The sequence below is a fragment of the Ranitomeya variabilis genome, chromosome 3, assembly GCF_051348905.1.
Source record: "Ranitomeya variabilis isolate aRanVar5 chromosome 3, aRanVar5.hap1, whole genome shotgun sequence".
NCBI lineage: Eukaryota > Metazoa > Chordata > Amphibia > Anura > Dendrobatidae > Ranitomeya > Ranitomeya variabilis.
In genome coordinates, this window is record NC_135234.1 from 387181591 (window position 1) to 387195739 (window position 14149).

Below are 14149 nucleotides of genomic sequence, written 5' to 3' on the forward strand. Positions count from 1 at the left end.
ACCAAAATATCATCCAAATACACAATCATAAACTTATCCAGATATTCACGGAAAATATTGTGCATAAAGGATTGAAAGACTGACGGAGCATTGGAGAGTCCAAAAGGCATTACCAAATACTCAAAATGGCCCTCAGGCGTATTAAATGCGGTTTTCCACTCATCACCCTGTTTTATCCGCACCAGATTATACGCACCGCGAAGATCTATCTTAGTGAACCACCTGGCCCCCTTAATGCGAGCAAACAAATCAGTTAATAATGGCAATGGATACTGATATTTGACTGTAATCTTATTCAGAAGGCGATAATCTATACAAGGCCTCAGGGAACCATCTTTTTTTGCCACGAAAAAAAAAACCTGCTCCCAGAGGGGACGAAGATGGACGAATATGTCCCTTTTCCAAGGACTCCTTAATATAATTCCGCATAGCAGTATGCTCTGGTAGTGACAGATTAAATAAACGACCCTTAGGGAACTTACTGCCAGGAATCAATTCTATAGCACAGTCACACTCTCTATGAGGAGGGAGCGAATTGAGCTTAGGCTCCTCAAAAACATCCCTATAGTCAGACAAAAACGCAGGGATCTCAGAAGGAGTAGATGAAGCGATTGAAATCGGAGATGCATCACCATGAACCCCCTGACATCCCCAGCTTAACACAGACATTGTTTTCCAGTCCAGGACAGGATTATGAGTTTGTAACCATGGCAGACCAAGCACTAGTACATCATGTAAATTATACAGTACAAGGAAGCGAATCACCTCCTGATGAACGGGAGTCATGCGCATGGTCACTTGTGTCCAGTACTGCGGTTTATTCATAGCCAATGGTGTAGAGTCATTTCCCTTCAGAGGAATAGGAACTTCCAGAGGCTCCAGACGAAAACCGCAGCGTTTAGCAAATGACCAATCCATAAGACTCAGGGCAGCGCCCGAATCCACATAGGCATCGACGGAAATGGAAGACAGTGAAAAAATCAGAGTCACAGACAAAATGAACTTAGGCTGCAGAGTACCAATGGCAAAAGATTTATCAACCCTTTTTGTGCGTTTAGAGCATGCTGATATAACATGAGCTGAATCACCACAATAAAAACACAATCCATTTTTCCGCCTATAATTTTGCCGTTCACTTCTGGACTGAATTCTATCACATTGCATAGTCTCAGGTGCCTGTTCAGAAGACACCGCCAACTGTTGCACGGGTTTGCGCTCCCGTAAACGCCGATCAATCTGAATGGCCATAGCCATAGACTCATTCAGACCTGTAGGCGTAGGGAACCCCACCATAATATCCTTAATGGCCTCAGAAAGACCATTTCTGAAGTTTGCAGCCAGGGCGCACTCATTCCACTGAGTAAGCACCGACCATTTCCGAAATTTTTGACAATATATTTCCGCTTCATCATGCCCCTGAGAGAGGGCTAATAAAGCCTTTTCAGCCTGAATCTCCAGGTTAGGTTCCTCATAGAGCAATCCCAATGCCAGAAAAAAGGCATCCACACTGAGCAATGCAGGATCCCCTGGTGCCAATGCAAATGCCCAATTCTGAGGGTCGCCCCGCAGGAAAGATATTACAATCTTGACCTGTTGAGCAGGGTCTCCAGAGGAGCGAGATTTTAAAGAAAGAAACAATTTGCAATTGTTCCTGAAATTCAGGAAGGTAGATCTATCTCCAGAAAAGAACTCTGGAATAGGAATTCTAGGTTCAGACATGGGAGCGTGAACAACAAAATCCTGTATGTTTTGAACTTTTGCCGCGAGATTACTCAGGCTGGAAGCCAAACTCTGGACATCCATGTTAAACAGCTAAGATCAGAGCCATTCAAGGGTTAAGAGGAGGTAAGAAGCAGCTAGACAGCAATTAAGGGCTAGGCAGCAAAACTCTGAAGGGAAAAAAAAAAAAAAAAAAATTTCCCTTAAACACTTCTATTTCTCCTGCTTCAGCCCAAACAATTAACACTTTGTAGGCCGGCTATACTGTCATGAATCCCCAATGGCTAGGGATAGCACAGGACAAGCAAAGTACCAAGTAATAACGGACGAGCTCTAGGGTGATGGAACCTGGGCTGACCGCTGCCCTACGCCTGACAAACGCAACTAGAGATAGCCAGGGAGCGTGCCTACGTTGGTTCTAGACGCCACGCACCAGCCTAAGAGCTAACTAGTACTGCAGAGAAAATAAGACCTCACTTGCCTCCAGAGGAATGAACCCCAAAAGATATAGTTGCACATGTATTGACGGTGAAATGAGAGGAAGGCACACACATAGAGATGATATATATAGCTTTAGCAAATTGAGGCCCGCTGTAAACTAGAAAGCAGAAAGATACAAAAGGGGACTGAGCGGTCAGCAAAAAACCCTAATCAAAAAAACCATCCTGAGATTACAAGAACCCATGTGCCAACTCATGGCACATGGGGAGAACCTCAGTCCACTAGAGCTACCAGCTAGCATAGAGACATAATAAGCAAGCTGGACAAAAAACCAAACAACTGAAAATCAGCACTTAGCTTATCCTGAAAGATCTGGGAGCAGGTAGGCAGGAACCAAACAGAGCACATCTGAATACATTGATAGCCGGCAAGGGAATGACAGAAAGGCCAGGTAAAATAGGAAACACCCAGCCTCTGATGGACAGGTGGAAACCAAAGGCCGCAACCCACCAAAGTCACCCAGTACCAGCAGTAACCACCAGAGGGAGCCCACAAACAGAATCCACAACACTGGGGCCCCTGTGCTCTGCCTGGGGCCCCATATGCTGCCTGGGGCCCCTGTGCTCTGCCTGGGGCCCCTGTGCTCTGCCTGGGGCCCCATGTTCTGCCTGGGGCCACTGTGCTCTGCCTGGGGCCCCAAATGCTGCCTGGGGCCCCTGTGCTCTGCCTGGGGCCCCATATGCTGCCTGGGGCCCCTGTGCTCTGCCTGGGGCCCCTGTGCTCTGCCTGGGGCCCCATATGCTGCCTGGGGCCCCTGTGCTCTGCCTGGGGCCCCATGTTCTGCCTGGGGCCCCATGTTCTGCCTGGGGCCCCTGTGCTCTGCCTGGGGCCACTGTGCTCTGCCTGGGGCCCCATATGCTGCCTGGGGCCCCTGTGCTCTGCCTGGGGCCCCATATGCTGCCTGGGGCCCCTGTGCTCTGCCTGGGGCCACTGTGCTCTGCCTGGGGCCCCATAGGCTGCCTGGGGCCCCTGTGCTCTGCCTGGGACCACTGTGCTCTGCCTGGGGCCCCTGTGCTCTGCCTGGGGCCACTGTGCTCTGCCTGGGGCCCCATATGCTGCCTGGGGCCCCTGTGCTCTGCCTGGGTGTAGGACACTGGTGACGTCACTTATCTCCGGACATTAGCTCCGGACATTAGCTCCGGACATTATCTCCGGACATTAGCTCCGGACATTATCTCCGGACATTAGCTCCGGACAAAGCCACGGAAGTTGGCACAAATTGCAGGAAGTAGTATTCTAGGCAATTATATATTAGATGAATGTTTTGTTTAATTGAAGGCAGGAAGTTAATCGCAAGATCTGCTCTAGAGCCACAGATAAAATGAGAATAACTCACTGGGTGAGAGGTGATCATTCATTTTTATTCAGTAAAAAATATGTTCTGTGTGCAGAGGCGTCATATTCTAAAAAACAAAGAGAAGTGGCAATACTCATCAATAAGTGTATCAATTATGACATTCTAGAGACTTAGGAAGATCCAATGGGGAGGTTCCTGATAATAAATATCAAAATAGAAGGGGTCCCTTAAATGTAAATGTACTGTATATGCACCCAACACCCCACACACACAGTTTCAATCCCAGTTACTTTCTAAACTAGTTGGTTGGGATACTGTTGTGAATTCCGTTCTTGAACTCCCTCCTGTGGTCATGAATGATACTTCGGCGAGTTCTGTCCATGGACTCCCTCTGGTGGCTGTGAGTGGAACTGCTGGTTCTGAGGTTGCTTCCTCAGCTGCCCTCGTTTGCGGCTGGGTTGGCTTCTCTATTTAACTCCACTCAGATCGTTACTCCATGCCAGCTGTCAATGTATTAGCACTGGTTCAGATCTCTCTCGGATCTTTCTGATGACCTGTCTACTCCAGCAGAAGCTAAGTCCCTGCTAGTTCATTTGTTGTTCATTGTGTACTGAATATATTTCTTAGTACTTGCTAAGTTCTAGTCCAGCTTGCTAACATGATATTGCCTTGCTAGCTGGAAGCTCTGGGTTGCAGAGTGGCACCTCCACACCGTGAGTCGGTGCGGGGGTCTTTTTGCACACTCTGCGTGGCTTTTTGTAGTTTTTTTGAGCTATCCGCATAGATCCCTTTCCTATCCTCAGTCTATCTAGTAAGTCTGGCCTCCTTTGCTGAAACCTGTTTCATCCCTGTGTTTGTGGCTTTCCTCTTAACTCACAGTTAATATATGTGGGGGGCTGCCTTTACCTTTGGGGAATTTTCTCTGAGGCAAGGTAAGGCTTATTTTCCTATCTTTAGGGGTAGTTAGCTCTTAGGCTGTGAAGAGGCGTCTAGGGAGAGTTAGGTACGCTCCACAGCTATTTCTAGTGTGTGTGTTATAGGATTAGGATTTGCGGTCAGCAGAGTTCCCACTTCCCAGAGCTCGTCCTGCCTTCTAGTTTAACCATCAGGTCATTCCAGGTGCACCTAACCACCAGGTCCATAACAGGATACATCTAATCTGATAATTGGGGGTGACGTTAATGAGGCCCATGATTCGTCCCTTGATAGATCAGGTTCAAATAGGTCCAACATAACAACACAGAGGTCTTATACAGAGTTTGATAGAACATCTGGAGTTTATGGATATATGGAGATGGCAACACCCTATTGAAAGGGACTATTCCCACTATTCTCATGTCCATGAATCCCATGCAAGATTGGACTATTGGTTGATAGGTCTGTCGGTGTTGCCGTTAGTACTTTTAACTGAGTATTTATGTATCTTCATGCCCCGGTGGTCTTTAAATCCAACTTAACAAACCCGGTACGGAAGGAGAGGAGGTGGAGGTTTCCTTCCTAGTTATATTCATCTGACGATTTTAGGGCTTTCCTACAGACATCTTGGGATGTATACAAAGTGGACAATAAGGAACGTTGCAGTAAACTATCTAACTCCTAAACAGACAAAAATTTCTAGAAGCTAAGGAGGCTGTTGAGATCTTAGTGCATGAAAGAGCACTGTATAGCCTAGACTATCAGAAGCATAAATATTTTAAGTGGGGAAACAGACCAAACAAGTTACTTGCCTCCCTCACTAAACTGTATAGAAACGCAACTAGAATAAATAAAATACATAAACATGATGGTAAAATCATAACAGATAATGAGGAGATAACAGATGAGTTCAGACAATTTTTTAGTTTCCTGTATGGAGCCAGGGGAGAAGAGATTGATGGAGACTCTTGTTTCCTTGAGAATGAGGTGGCTCCTATTATTACTGATGATCATAGAACCTTGCTTAATATGCCCATTACTGCCAGGGAAATGTCACAGGCCACTACTACGCTCAAGATTTCAAAGGCATTGGGTCCATATGGTTTTAGAGGCGAATATTCTAAAATTCTAGGTCCTTCGGTGGGTCCACATTTATATGAGGTATTTAATGGAATGGTGGAGAAGAAGTGCATCCCAGACAGATTCAACGAAGCGTGTATTATTATGCTCCCAAAGCCTGGGAAAGATCCGATGCAGGTAGAGGGTTATCGACCAGTTTCGTTGCATAATTCAGACTTTAAAATCTTCAAAAATCTTCAAAAAAAATACTGGCAACCAGGGTTCAGCAAATTATTCCTGAATTAGTCTCACCACACCAGACTGGGTTTGTGCACAGGAAGGCAATAACATATAATATCAGAACAGCGATAGGTGAAATATTTTGCCGTAGACTTAATAATTGCAAAAAGAACTTAGTGCTTAGTCTTGATGCAGACAAAGCTTTTGACAGGGTCTCGTGGAGCTACCTATGTAACTTATTGGACACTCGGGGGTTTGGGCAATGGTTTTGCACTGCAGTCAGGTTGATTTATAGCAACCCCATGTCCAGGCATTTTATAAATAATACCGTCATCGTCTTTTGAACTTCAGAGAGGCACCAGATAGGGGTGCCCCCTATCTCCACTACTATTCAATTTGGCATCAGATCCCCTGTTAAGAACTCTTCAGAATTTTTCAGAATTTCAAGGGATACGCTCTGGGAACGTGGAGACCAAACTACTAGCTTTTGCTGATGATATTTTTCTATTTATTGCCAATCCGACCCAGGCAATTCCAGCCATAATATTGATATTACAGGGCTTTGGAGATTGTACCGGGTTTAAATTTAACTACCATAAATCAGAAGCTCTGGCCTTGTTTAGATCAGGGAGAATATCTGATGGCTCCTTTCCTTTCCAGTGGAGAACTGAATCTATCGGATATTTAGGTGTATGGCTTCCAGGAGATCCCCACATTTTATATAGACTCAGTTATAAACCCTTTATTCTTAAAATAAGTAACCTCCTAAATTAGTGGAAACACTTCATTCTATCCTTCTTGGGGCGGTGTCACTTGATTAAAATGACAGTTTTCCCAAAGTTATTGTATTTGCTTCAAACACTTCCACTATTACTATTCCAGGCTGATATTAGTTTATTAAATAAAACCTTTTCCCAGTTTATATGGGGGAATGGGGGCAGATCACGTACTGGGCTTTATAAATTGCAGTTGTCAAGGAAGGAGGGGGGTATCAACCTCCCTGACATTAGTAGATACAATATAGCAGCTAGTCTTCGGTATGTAATTGACTGGTTACAGGGGTCCTCAAACTTTGCTAATTTTTACCTGGAGGGGCAGCTACTGTATGTCCTCATATTTCATTAATGGCCATGGTGCATTTGAGTAATGAGAATCTTCCTAATGATATCAAAGATCACACGATACTATGACAGACTATCTTGACCTGGAGACGAGGGAGGAAAATATGTAATGTGAAGAGTAGGTTATCACCTTTTCAATCCTTTTTTCCGCCTAAAGACTATAAGGGGAGGGGGGGGATAAAACATGTTAGTGGAAATTCTGATTGAAGGTTGAGTTATGGCAATTTAATGTATAGCTTTGATACTCAGTTTAAGAATGTAAGTATTTACATAACTCTGTGTTAAATTTTATGTGAAGATTTTATAAAAAGTTTAAAAAATAAAAAATAAGAATAACTGAGATGCGACTGAACACAAGAAACAGTGTGAACATAATGCTTATGTAAGGAGGAAGACTGGACTGTGGGTATCTGTGCCAGAACGGATCCAGAATTGCTGAGGCTGCATCCCATGTTGTCAGGGGATAAGGCAAAAAGGCCTGGACCGGTTCCCTGACCCGGGAGCTGGGGGCATGGTTATAAGTAAAAGTGCATGCAGCGTCAGGCAGTTTCCCGCCGGTGGTGACAGAGGCAAGGAATGTGTGCAGCGGGCTCCGAGGAGTGCGCAGCCGGGCTACAATGACACACAGCTGATCCGATGCTGGGACGCTGCCGGAGTTCACCACAGTAATAAGGAAAGAGTTGGGAGCCCTGTTCAGCTAAGTGCTGCAATCCAGCCTAAGAGCCAGGACTGAGTTCAGGACTGTTCGCTGCTGCCCTCATCATCGGACCGTGATCTGAAGGACCTCGTTGGAGAGACATCACGCCAGATGTTGTCAGCGCTTCAGTCTTGGCAGGGACCATGACCGTGAGTACAGCGCACATGCCACAAAGAGAGAACCGGGTACTGGACAGACGTTTTCAGCCTACCTTACCAGCATATACCTGATCGCCCACGGCAGACCCTGATCATGCTGTGCCCTTGTTTGCTCAGGCCGCATATGTTCATGGACTAGGGGCTCAGCAGAAGGTACTGAAGACCGATCGCTGCCGCCAGAAGACGGACCACCATTACCAGCTGAACCTTCTTGTATCAGCATGCCGCCAGCCATTGTTGGCGCTATTGACTCTCCCGCAGCATTCATAAGAAGTGCCGTTATCTGATTCATTGTTCCTTAACTCTGCATATCCTTAACAATTGAACTGTTATTCTCCCCATTTAACCCTGCACCTCCCTGCGAGGAGTTAACTCACCTGTTTAATTAAAACTGTTATATTTGTTAACCCTTACATTGCCTTCTGTCTGTCACTGCATCCCGCAACGTGCTCCCACTGACAAGGAGGGAAGTGGCACATGGCCTAAAATGTGAAACATAATATGCTAAGAACGTTCACTTGCATATTTAAAAAGTTTGTACTAAGTTTTGAAGTTATCACTAATCAATATTATAGGGGATAACTTACAGATTGTTGGAGGTCCAGAGGTGCCACAGCAATTGCTAGAATGGGGCTCTGTGAGCCCCATCTCAATGGAGCAAAGGTGAAGCCTGCATGTCTACTGTACTCTTCATTTACTCATAAATCTCTGAAGTCCTAGTAGTTGTATCCACAGCCATCAGTAAATTATTAATGGATATCAATTATTAATAATGGACCGCATATATAAAAGGTACTGAGTAGTTTGTCTTTTACTGACCTACATGGATATAGAAATGGTTTAGGAGGGTTACTCTTGCTGACTTCTAACTAATGTGTACTGGAATCTTTAGTTAATCCAGTGAGACCCTAACAGAAAAGGTTTGAGATGCTTTGCTCTATCCTTTGAGTAGGGAATAACTTCAAAACTTTTTGTAAAGTGTTAAAAGTGTTTTGGAAAATTAGTCAAATTTCAGACATTTGAGGACATTTTTAATACTCAGAACTAACAACTTTTTTAATCAGAGTTCTAAGCTCTCCTGAGACATGACTCATAGATTGTATCGTTGGCGTGCAATTTCACAGAACATGACACTCATGTTATAACTTCATATATGTCACACCTTTGTTGTACTGCAACATATTCAATAACATTTAGTATTCTAGTAGGCTTACTATAGTCATTCATTACTCATGTTGGCCCCTTTTGCCCGTTCAACTGTTCCTACAGGGCTTTACTTTACAGGATGTTATCTTAATAGTAGCCCAGTCTTCTAAAATGGAAAACAGCAGATTTGTCATATGCTTGTCTATGAAAATGCTGAGGCTAAAAAACTCCTCTGACAGGAAGTGAAACAGATACCATTACTAAGTAACATAATTCTGTAACTAGAATGGTAAGAACAACATTGTTGCAAAGCAAGAATTCTTCAAATACTTCAAGAAGATAAAAGTGTGACTAGTTCATTTTTATCAATTAACAAAATGCAAAGTGAATGCACAAAAGAGAAAATTAAAACAAACAAATGAATATTTAGTGTGACCATCCTTTGCCTTACAAACAGCATCACATCAATTATTCTTGCTACTCTTGCACACAATTTTTGAAGGAACGTGAAAGGGAGTTAACCACAGTTCATCTGTGAATGGAGACTTGTGCAAATCCTTCAGGCTCATCAGCTAATGTTGGAATCAGGGCTCTGTGGGGGTCATATCATACCTTCTCCTTGTTCTTTTAACAATTTGAATTTAAAACATTTTAATTAACTCATTTTTAATTTAAGGTTTAACAAGCATATAGAGGAAAATGATGACATAATGCTGAGGCTTCAACGGTCTGCCACCCCCTCTACAACCTGTCAAGTCCCCAAATGCTACTAACCTACAGATATGGGGTTAATCTGCATTTAAATAGCATTCTAAATCTGGGCGACTACTGCACTGAAAGCTCAGCTATGACCAGGAGGAAATTAACTTTATTCCTGCCGGCAGCTTCTGGCTTTCAGTCATAGAGGTGTAGCCGTTGCGGCTTCAGTCACCACTCAGTACATAGTGAGCAGCAGCTGTAACCATGTCCCGTTATTATCGTCAGCAGTGCACCAGTGCAAAGCAGGCATGCCTCTATGTCTGAAAACTTAAAGGTGCCAGGAGGAATAAATCTCATCTCCTCCCGGTATCTGGGACGGTACTGGAGGGTATAATTAGCAACAACTGACATTTCGGAAACACATATACATACAGCTCTGGCAAAATTAAGAGACCACCACATGAAAACCCTGTCATGGGCAGCCCAATCTCCAGACCTGAATCCCATTGAAAACCTCTGGAATGTAATCAAGAGGATGATGGATAGTCACAAGCCATTAAACAAAGAAGAACTGCGTACATTTTTGCTCCAGGAGCAGTGTGAAAGACTGGTAGAAAGCATGCCAAGACACATGAAAGCTGTGACTAAAAATCATGGTTGTTCCACAAAATATTGATTTCTGAACTCTTCCTGAGTTAAAACATTAGTATTGTTGTTTCTAAATGATTATGAACTTGTTTTCTTGGCATTATTTGAGGTCTGAAAGCACTGTTTTGTTTTTTCTGTGATTTTGACCATTTCTCCTTTTCAGAAAAACAATACAAAATGTATTGCTTGGAAATTTGTAGACATGTTGTCAGTAGTTTATAGAATAAATGAAAAATTTACATTTTACTCAAAAATATGCCTATAAAGAGAAAAATCAGACAAACTGAACATTTTTCAGTGGCCTCTTAATTTTTGCCAGAGCTGTATATAGTTCCCAGGCCGGGACCTATTGTCCATCAATTAGAGCAACTCCCTAAACATAATAAAATCCTACAAAGAGCAAAGGAGCAATAGCCCTCATAAAGTAAAGTGAGATGAGACAGGTTGGTATGAGTGAAATATAAAGTATCTTTATTACACAACTCACTCACATAAATAGTGCGGGTATAAATAACCCATGATACAATACAAGACGAGCATAAAAGGGGGAATGAACCAGACAACACGTATCATTAAAAAACTCTCATAGCTAGAAAAGATTGTAATACATTTCACAAATGGAAGTAATCACATAAGTCTACAAAGAGAACGTTGCCAATATCTAACCAGGGGTACATACCAATCCTTGTGGAAAAATGGCACATAAGCTAACTGGTATGTGTCTGTATAAGCTAAGGTGTAAAGTGCCGCTCATAGTGCATTAAAGGGATAATGCTTACCCATGTGGGAGAAATAATAATGAGCTGTGTACGCTGTAGCGTCGACGCGCGTTTGGCGTGATGGGTTTCCTCGGAGGGTATGTATAAGTTATACATGCTGCAGTCCAGTGGCCTCACTCTCCATACACTTATATGAAGCGAGGCCACGTCCACTATACAGCCATGTTACCAGTCAGTTCGTGGCCTCAGCTCAATACAAGTGTATGGAAGCGAGGCTGCACCCACTAGATGTAAGTATAAAGCATACATACCCTCCTGTCCCATCTCAGAAACCAGCGAACCCTCACAGTACACATTGTGTGCGCTGGAGGGATTCCTTCGTTTGCAGTCACACAGAGTGACTGCAAACTTATCAATTTGGGTCGGACAACTCCTTTAAAGCAACCACTCACTGCATACTGAGCTGTGACTGATGTCACACTGACCGCACCTCTAAGACTGAAAACCAGGGGTTGCCAGGAGGATTAAAGTTAATTTCCTCCTGGCAGCCTTGCTTTCTATGAGGCAACCACACCGCTTGTTTAATGGCGATTTTTTAGATGACAGGTTCACTTTAAGACTGTGATGTAAATTGAGGAGACAAATGAAACCTGTGAATGCTGCTGTTTTTTCTTTTGAATAGTCTGTATGCTGGGCAATTTTTTAGTATACCATTGTCCATATAATCTTTTCATTGAAATCAACTGTATGGGTTTTCCAGAAGTGAGCAATTAAAATATAATAACAGAAAGGGTCTCGGTTACAACAATCTCAATACACAGTAAATCTGAGGTCGCCTCATGTAGGATAGTGATTACATGTCCTGTTTAGGTAACACAAAAACGCAACTTCACATGCAGCCAGAAAATACTATGTGATGCGTATATATGCTCATCAGAGCACGGTAGACACATCAGCTCCCTAAAAGTCCTCTTACCCATTTGTATGATGCCTATATGTTGCGCCGGGGCCTCCAAAGTAATACATTTTCACTGTGAAATTATTTTCAGGATTATTTAAAATTATTGGAACATCGCATCCAACAGATAATGCCTAGTCATAGCCTAAGAATATCCATGAAAATACGTTTGTAGAAATATATTTAGACATTCTCAAGAGGATTTTTTGTTTCTTTACGAACATCTAATAACCTGCCTCAGTCAGCATTGTGTTGATGGATGTCTTAGCTGTGGAGGTGGACATCTTATGCAATTCCTGGATATCCCCAGTAATTTTCCCATTTGGCTAATTAGACAAGCGATAGCTCTTTTGGTATCTAGGGAAATACTACAAACCTAAAACAAACTGTAAAGCAACCAGAAACATAAAATACTCATTTATAAAAAAAAAAAAATATTATCACACCAGACTGTACTAAAATCAATTGGCATATTTATAGTACAATTACCATTTTTTTTCATCTAACGCATAGCAGAAGGTCTGTGCACTGTAAAGAAGATGTTAAGACCACTGTTCGCACTGCTCTCCTTCCTTAAAGGTTGCCATTATGAACGGCTTTGAAGAATATCACAGGGGCACTACGTCCGTGATTCCCAAAAGCACCTAGGGTAGTGGCATAATCCGAGGCCTTTTGAAGGCCAAGCTGACTTCATTAGTTGTCAGTGAGATATTGCATACATTCATAATGCTCACTGAGGTGTACTGCGAAACGTACCTTCCTGTGAACAAATAAATCATACTGTGGTACCACAGCAGTTGGAGCTTGAACAGCATTCCTTGCCGAAGTCATTAGTCTCCTATAGTTTTATCTACCAGGGAACAGAAGGATGAACGAGTTAATTAGGGAGCATCCCTTCCCTTGCTTGCCTCAAACTAAATCCGAAGTTTGGGCAGAGATGGCATCTGTCTAGATCAGCTTTATCTCTTCTTTGAGCAAACAGCAGAGGATGTTTCTTGTACAAGCTGAAGGGATTATACATGATGCAGTGAGCTGAACTTCTATCTACTAGAAACTAGAGATGAGAAGATGGCTTCACGCAACCAAGGTCCACGATCCAGGTCAATGCTCTCTGGTTGTGGACAGAAGCTCCACAAACTTCCTTAGCTTCTTAGATTCCAGTTTCGGCTTATGATTATCCAGGCTGGTGAGACGTCACCTGTGCGGCGTGTGGAACTAAGGTTACGTCTCACCAGCACGGCTAATCAAACGCTGCATCGGGGAACCCGGTAGCTAAAAAAAATTCTCGCATCTCTTGTCCATGGCCAGAAAGCACTGACGTTGACCAAGAACCTGGGTTGGGTGAAGAGAATGACTCCTCTCTACTAGAAACTAAACCAAGTGTAGTTTAAAAGGGTTTTTCCATGGTGACCTTAGTGGTGTGGACAAATCACAGCTAGAGCCATTTTTAGACTGACCGAAGTTTGAAAGACTGAGACCAACAGAGAATCTGGGAAGCAGGTGGGCAAGGTAGTACTTTTATTATTTTATACCATTCTATCCAATTTATGAAACATTTTGGGCTGATGGACAACCCTTTTACATGAAACGCCTTCAAATTTTGCATTGATCAATAGTACAAGAAAATATATCTATGCCTGATGAAGAGACCTGTGTAGTCCGGAAAGCTTGCAATTTGTTACTATCTTTTCAGTTAGCCATTAAAAGGTATCAACCGCTGAGGACTCTCAATTCTACATATGTTTCTATCTACAGGCTAGCACGGTACCAAGATATATATATTTCCTGTATCTATATGAAAATGTGTAATATATCTTTTCAGAGAAATATTCTTTCTCCATTTATGAGCAAATTGTTCTATTCACCCACATCCTAAACTCATCAATTACTCTGAAATACAGCTTAAATCCACCAAACTGAAGACCATTTACAGTTGCCTATTGATGTCTATGGAGTGGTAGAGACATCTATACACATAGATCATGCTACTGCTTTCTTTTAAGTATTTTACATCTTCCCGGTGCTGGATTCACAGCTGCACTGCTCATTATTGCTATACAATTGTCTCCCTGCTGCTGCCGATTGTAAACAAATGCGGACCATAGCCGAAGAATAGATTAGTGCAGCTCTGTCCCTGGCCGGCTTCTCCTTCCACCGCTACAGGTGATTGACAAGTCTCTACCTATGTACGCACATGGGAGAGACCTGTCAGTTACCTGGAAGGTTATTGGGAAACCTGGCCTGGGACCACAGCTGGAGATGAGATCAGTCT